The following is a 6,937-nucleotide window of genomic DNA, read 5'->3' as shown; positions in this document are numbered from 1 at the left end:
CAGTTTCCTTATCTCTAAGACAGGAATGATGATCCTGACCTTCCAGGGCTTTTCTGAGCATTAAACATGAGATTTGTTTGTAAAGTGCCCAGCATTGGGTACTCCTAGAGTGACAGCTTGGGTTTTTTATATTAGCCATAGAGCCATACGGTTAATAGGAAAAAAAAAAAAAAATCTGAGTTGTCAGTCTTTGGGCCGGCAACTTCTTTTGCCTTAAATTGAAAACCATTTAAAGAGTTCAAGATCAACCTTAGAAAAAGAGATTTAAAGGGCATAACCTATTTAAGTATCTTAAAAAAAAAAAAAAAAACCTTCTTCAAAGAGCTCACACATTTAGGGAACTCTCAACTTTTAAGATTTAGGTATTTTGCATTCCTTAGCCAGTCTATTAGTTAGGGTCCTATCAGACGACAGAACAAGAGAAGTCTAACAGGAAAAGTTATCAACAGGGGAATGGAGTATTAGAAAATTGACTAAGAGGAGAGAAAAAAGAACTCCTAAGGATACCTTGGGGCTGAGGAGGGGTACCTGAGGACGGAACAAACTTGGGAGGGGAGTATTCTCCTCAAGGCTGGGATTCAGACCTCGTTGGCAAGGCTGTGGTTGAAACCCACGGGATGGTAGAGAAGTTGGCTGTTCTGTGATGTCAAAGTCAGCGGATGAGGCTGAGGCTGGCGGGTAGAGAGCCATCTGCTGGGCTGCAAAGTAAGCTCACCAGGAAGCTTCCAAGAGTCATGGGGGTGGGTGCCATTGACTTTCTAAAAAGCCAGCTGGGACACCCGATGGATTTGCTAGAAGGGTTCTGAGACGCTACCTAAAATTGTGGTGGGGATACTGTTGCCACGTTGGGAAGAAGCTGTCATCAGGGAATTACCAGAAAATGAGCTGGCTGCCTGGGGAACTCCTTCACCATCCTTTGGAGGGCTGCTAAACTCTCTGTGAGCAGGTGACTCTTGTTACGGGCTATGGGGACACTGCCACAAAAAACCACCCACTTGGGAGGAACACGACGAGGCCAACCAAAGGGAGACACCAGAACCTCTTCCTTCTCTAGCATTATTTCAGTGCCCTCTACTGACGAGCCTTCACATCATCCTGGCCATCACAGGAAAATTTTCCTGAGGTCCACTTCCCTTATGACAGGGCAGGCAAAATGGGTGACTTTGGAGGTGAGAGGCAATGTATTGATGACTGGCATAGCCACGTGGGAGGCAAAAGAGATCCTTGAGAATTCAGCCCCATGTGCTTTGTCTTCTCCAGAAAAGAAAGGATGGGTTTGTGCCACATGATATATCTACATCTTCCTGGGTCTCCAAAGAGAATGATCAGAAGCTGCTTATAAAATTTCTATAACTTGAATGAATCGTTCTTATGAGATGATAAAATTAACAGAGCTAGTACAGAGCACAATTTTTGTATTAAAATTATTTACACGGTTTTATCTATGGTTTACGGATAAGTGTCAGAAAAACTATGCGTCTAAGCAAATGATTGCAATTGGAATTTTTAGACTTAATGAACTGTAGCAAAAATTTACTTCCCAGAAACAACATTTTAATTTTTAAAACGGTAGTATAGAAACCTCAAATGCTATCTTAATGCAGTAACACATCTGGAAAGCCTTCTTTGGTTTTGCTCAGTTCCTCCTGACTGACCAATATTTATTGCCCAATTGTCTTAACATTGATTCCCCAGAAACGTGCAAGTGATTTATTAAGGAAGTGACTCTCAGTGAAGATGAGTGAGAGAGTGGGCTCACAGGACAGAGAAGGGAAGGAAGACAAGCAGAGGTGTGATCCCAGGCAAAGTCCCACAGAACGTGGCCCCTCAGAGCTTAATTTTGGCCTGGTCCCACAGAGAGCTCTGGGTTACGTCACACTTCAGAGTTGTCAATCTCTGAGGCAGGGGAGCTGGGGCATTTATTCTCCTCCACCCGTAGGAGCACTTCTCATTCCCCGTTCATGCAGCAAAGTGGGTTCCGGTAGGTTGAGGTGAATGCTCAGAAATAAAAGGACTGGAGGTGAAAGCACACGAGTGTCCCAGGGAGGGGGTGGGCACGGGCACAGGCACACACGTGCTACAATAAGTAAATCTTCATATCTCCAGATTTGAGGGAATTTGGGCAGAGTGTGAGATTCGCCTCCCCCCCCCCCCCCCCCCCCCCCACTGTATCTTTGGTCTCCATTCCTTCCTGACTAGCTTTAGCATAAAACTATCGGCCTTGGAGAGCCGGTGGGTGTGATAAGGACTTTTAGATTCAATTCGACACAGGGAAATGTGTACAAATGTGGTAAATACAATAGGGAGAGTCAATGAGAAATCAGGTAACTCAATAAGAAACGGACTGAAAACTGTGTATTATGTAGAGGAGGTAGGCAGTAATTGTTAACTTAGAGATTTCCGTAGAGTGGTAGAAAGCAGCGGATAGTAGTTGGGAAATTACAACTGGTTATGTGGACTCCTGCAACGGAGATAACTGTTCACCTCCCCAATATCCATTCTTCCTTTTTACAAGAGAACCTCAGTATTATTAAAGGAAACAAAAAGTCCTGATTTAAAAACAAGAAATGAAACAAAACAAAACAAAACTCTGTCACTCTCCCTTGAATTTAAGGGTGATCTAAGTTCTGGTCAATAAGATGTAAGCAGTTGTTGGAGAGTGTTTTGAGGAAAGCTCCTTGATCCAAGGGGCGACTCAGATAACATGAAACTTTTGCCTCTTGCTTATCCATCTCTGTCTTCCTTCCTCAAACCAGGAGGTGATACTGAAGGGGATTCAGCTACTTGGGGACCATGCGGTGCCTAGGACATGTGAAGGATGACCGAGGGGGGAGAGAGAAGGTGCCTGGGTTCCCAGTGACATTGTGGAGTTGCTGTATCAGTCCAGAAACTCACTGCTCCAAATTTATCATTCCGTGAGAAACAGAAAACCCTTAATTGGTTTAAGCCATCTTGGGTTCTCTGTACTAGTAACACAACACAATTTCTTCACGGTATTATTTTGCAAGAACCTTCGCACGGAAAGAAAAAAGCGGTGTGTTGTTACTAGAGGTAGGCAGAAGGTCAAAGGGGAAGTCTTGGTTTGGATTTGCCCAGAAGCTGACTTTGAAGTCATTTGCTTGGGAGGGAATCCTGGAAAATATTTCTGGGGAAGTACTCAAGTGAGATGGAGAAAAAAGGAAGCACTGAAAAAGAATGTATTTTTCAAGCAAGTTAGTATCAGGGGCAACTGGAGTTTTATCCTATCAGAGAAGTCCCAGGAACAATATAGAACACGTGCTTTAGAGTCCTTCCTACCTCATGGGTTAGGAAGCTGGGCCATGTAAACACCAATTACTATTAATCACTGATAAAAGTCTGCTCTGAGCCTCGATGAGAAGGGAACAGCTGTAGAATAGATGGTCCATGTTTAGAGGTGGGAGGGGGAGAAAGAAGGGTGGAGGCGGGTGTAGATACTTCCTTAGGCTGAGGGTTGGGACACTGAGGTCTACCCCATGTCATGATTTCAAATTATTAACGTACCATGCAGTCACCTTTTTAATGAGTGAGGGAACTGAGTATTTAGTAGGTAACTTGAGGCAAGTTCTGAAGGTTTAAAATAACCAGTCAGGAGAATGAGAAGAGAAGCTGACCACCGGTCCTGCTGCATTGTACAACCCCAAGGGCACCGTTCCCATCATGACGTGCGGCATGATAGTCCGCTGCTCATTGCGGGAATGGTTTGAAAAGCAACACAGCTAGTCCAGCCGAAACTGAACATCAAAAAATTTTAATGGCACTAAGGTTTACGTGTGGTGGCGTTTACTTCAGCGGGGCTCACGCTTATAAGTAGGCTGGTTGGATTGATTCACAGTAGGAGATTTTCAAACAGAGTTAGTAAAAAGACAGGAGCAAGAGAGTTTAGCGTCTTCGAAGACTGATTGAACTAATGGATCCTGGAGTCAGGCAGACTGGTAAGAAAGCGGTCAAGGTGTTGGGGGTGTTTGTGAAATGAATGAACAAGGGTAGGGGAGCAAAAACCGAGGAAGATGGAAGCAGAGGAGGTTGTAGACAGAGATTTAAAAAAAAAAAAGGCTGATGATGTTAAATAGGGTTCAATCCTATTTGAGAAATATGGTCCAGGAAGAGTGACCCTGTTATTGGATGGATGGGGTTGGGTGCAAGTAAAGAGACAGTCAAAATGGTAAGGACCCTGGGACTTGCCGGTTGGGGAAGGCACAGCATGTATATGAACACATCCCTCTCCTCACCTGTGGCAGACATGACCAATCCATCATGGCACTGATGGCCTCATGATTCTTCTCACAACCAGTCTGACGTGGCACCATGGCTTCATGATCCTTTTCAAACAGCAGTGCTCATTGCCGTGTAGTTATCCCACAGCTTGGGGAATTTTGTACGGAAGGTGACACGCGCTGATTTGGACTGTGACCTGCTGCTTGTACAAAGTACATTATGATGGAAACCGGCTGGACTGGCATCTGGAAGCTTAGGACCTTCTCATGTCTATTCCTAGCTAAGTGACCTGCATAGGTGACTTCGTTGCTCTGTATACTGCAAATCAGGGGTATTTACACCTACTTTGCCTACCCACTGGGAAGTCGTAAAGAGACTGCTCTTAGAGGAAAGTCAAAGATGCTATACTAATATTTGTCATTGATGTCATTAGTGTGTCGAAAGCTAAAAGCAGTGGCAAAAAATGGAGTAAATATGGGACTCATTGAAGAAGACAATCTATAGATTCAAAGTACAAGGGTAGGTTCTGTGTTTTGTTTTTCCTCATCTGCACTTTCTAGGTATTTTTAAATTCAAGCTAAAGCATTCATCCAATGACTCTCTCTGTACTAAAGAAAAAAGAAAAACCAAAAGCTTGGTTATTTAGGGGTGCCTGGGTGGCTCATTAGGTTAAGCGTCTGACTCTTGATTTCAGCTCAGGTCGTGATCCCAGGGTCATTAGATGGAGCCCCGGGCTGGGCTCCGTGCTCGGCATGGAGCCTGCTTCAGATTCTCTCTTTCTCTCCCTCTGCCCTTCCCCCATTCTCTCTCTTCCTCCCCCTCTGCCCCTCCCCCTAACATGTACTCGCTCTCTCTCTCAAAAAAAATTTTTTTTTAATTCAAAACCAGTTATTTAAAGAACTGTTTAAAAGAAAGTTGGCAGCTAGAGGGATTATATAATCTTAAACAATATTGCCCCATCATGCAGAACTCTGATATTTCCTGCTCCTTCGTTTCCTACAAGCTTCCAGGCTGCAGCAGAGACCCAGAATCCTATCCCGTTGCTCACAGCCAAGTGTAAATTAGACGTGTTGCATTTTATGGTTTGGCCCTGTTTGACCATTCCCATGTCAACCTGACCACTCTCTATTCTATTTTTCCAAGTAGAAAGCGAAATGTTATTATTCACGCCTCTCCTGCCGGAACTCACCAACAGGCGGAACTTCTTCCCCCTGCACTGTGAAAGCGTTCCAACGCCATGCTGATTTTTCCCCCTGTGGTCAAAACAGAAACTTGTTTGTTTTCTCTCAAATTTATTTGGAAAGGATGTTGTTACAGCGGTGCTGTTTGAATTATTATAGCTAACCTTTTCCAGCGTACATGTCCAGAGGCATAATTGGATTCCCAAAATGAACTCCATTGACAACAGCTGCAGAGGGATGCTTCGACTTGTTTATTCTTAAAATTAATGCTGCTTTCATTCGCTCGCTCTCTCTCTCTCTCTCTCTCTCTCTCTCAAAAATCCACTAAGTAAGCCGGACTTAGTGAAGGGCAGATTTGTTAATATTTCCAAAAAGATAATAACTACAGGAGTAGAGATCTGGTACCAAAACTGACCCCAGGACCTGCCTCTCTCCCCTTCCCTTTTCACAGTATGTTTATTTGGACAGTGTGTTCAGTCGGGTGGGAGAGTCCCTAGATTTCTCATTGTACTTAGCAATCTCTTGTGACCCCTTAGATCAAATTTAGTGGCATCAAACTCTAGTAGCCACTTCTGCTCCTGGAGTATCATTATTCTTACAAATTGTACATCATTATGCTTTTATGGGAGGGCTATTATACCTTGTAAATAGCACAAGCCCAGCAGCTATGACCCAGCAGGCTGCACAGGGCACTGCCCGCTGAGTGGACAGACGTTCAAGAGAAAACCAGCTCTTTCCTGAAGTGCACATACCTGGTTGCTGCGGGACAGGTGCCAGTGACTTCGGGAGGTTGAGTATTTGGGGTAGAAAAGGCCCTGGTCTGGAAGGCAGGCGGGTATGGTCTGCATCCCGGCGCTGCCACCGATGAGCTTCAGCATGTGTCTGACCTCTGCGGTTTTGCTTCTTGAGCTTTAAACAATTTTCTTAACGTTTATTTATTTTTGAGAGAGAGAGAGAGAGAACGGGCACGAGTGGGGGAGGGGCAGAGAGAGATGAAGACAGAATCCGAAGTCGACTCCAGGCTCTGAGTTGTCAGCACAGAGCCTGACGCAGGGCTTGAACCCGCAAACCATGAGATGATGACCTGAACCATGATCTAAGCGGAAGTTGGATGCTCACCTGACTGAGCCACTCAGGCACCCCTTGCTTCTTGAGCTTTAAAAGGGAGATGATAGTCCAGCCTCATGGGGACGTGAAGTGTTACAGCCATTTTGGAAACCAGTCTGGCAGCATCTATTGAAATTAAAAATACGCACATCCTTCAAACCAGAAACCTCATTTCTGGAATCTGTCCCTAGAAATAAAAGCTCCAGTGCACAAGGCCGTGTGTACTCGGGTGTTTGTACAGATGAATGAATTGGAACATCTACACCCTGGAACATTGTACAGCCCTGAGGATGAATGAGTGACTTTTCACGGAGATATTTTCATAAGGTTTGCTTGAAGAAGAAAAATCAAATGCAGGAAGAAGTAAATCATATATGTGATTTAGGTACATTTAAAAAGCCCTTATATATGTT

The sequence above is a fragment of the Panthera uncia genome, chromosome C2 (genome assembly GCF_023721935.1).
Source record: "Panthera uncia isolate 11264 chromosome C2, Puncia_PCG_1.0, whole genome shotgun sequence".
Taxonomy (NCBI): domain Eukaryota; kingdom Metazoa; phylum Chordata; class Mammalia; order Carnivora; family Felidae; genus Panthera; species Panthera uncia.
This window is presented reverse-complemented; position numbering follows the sequence as displayed.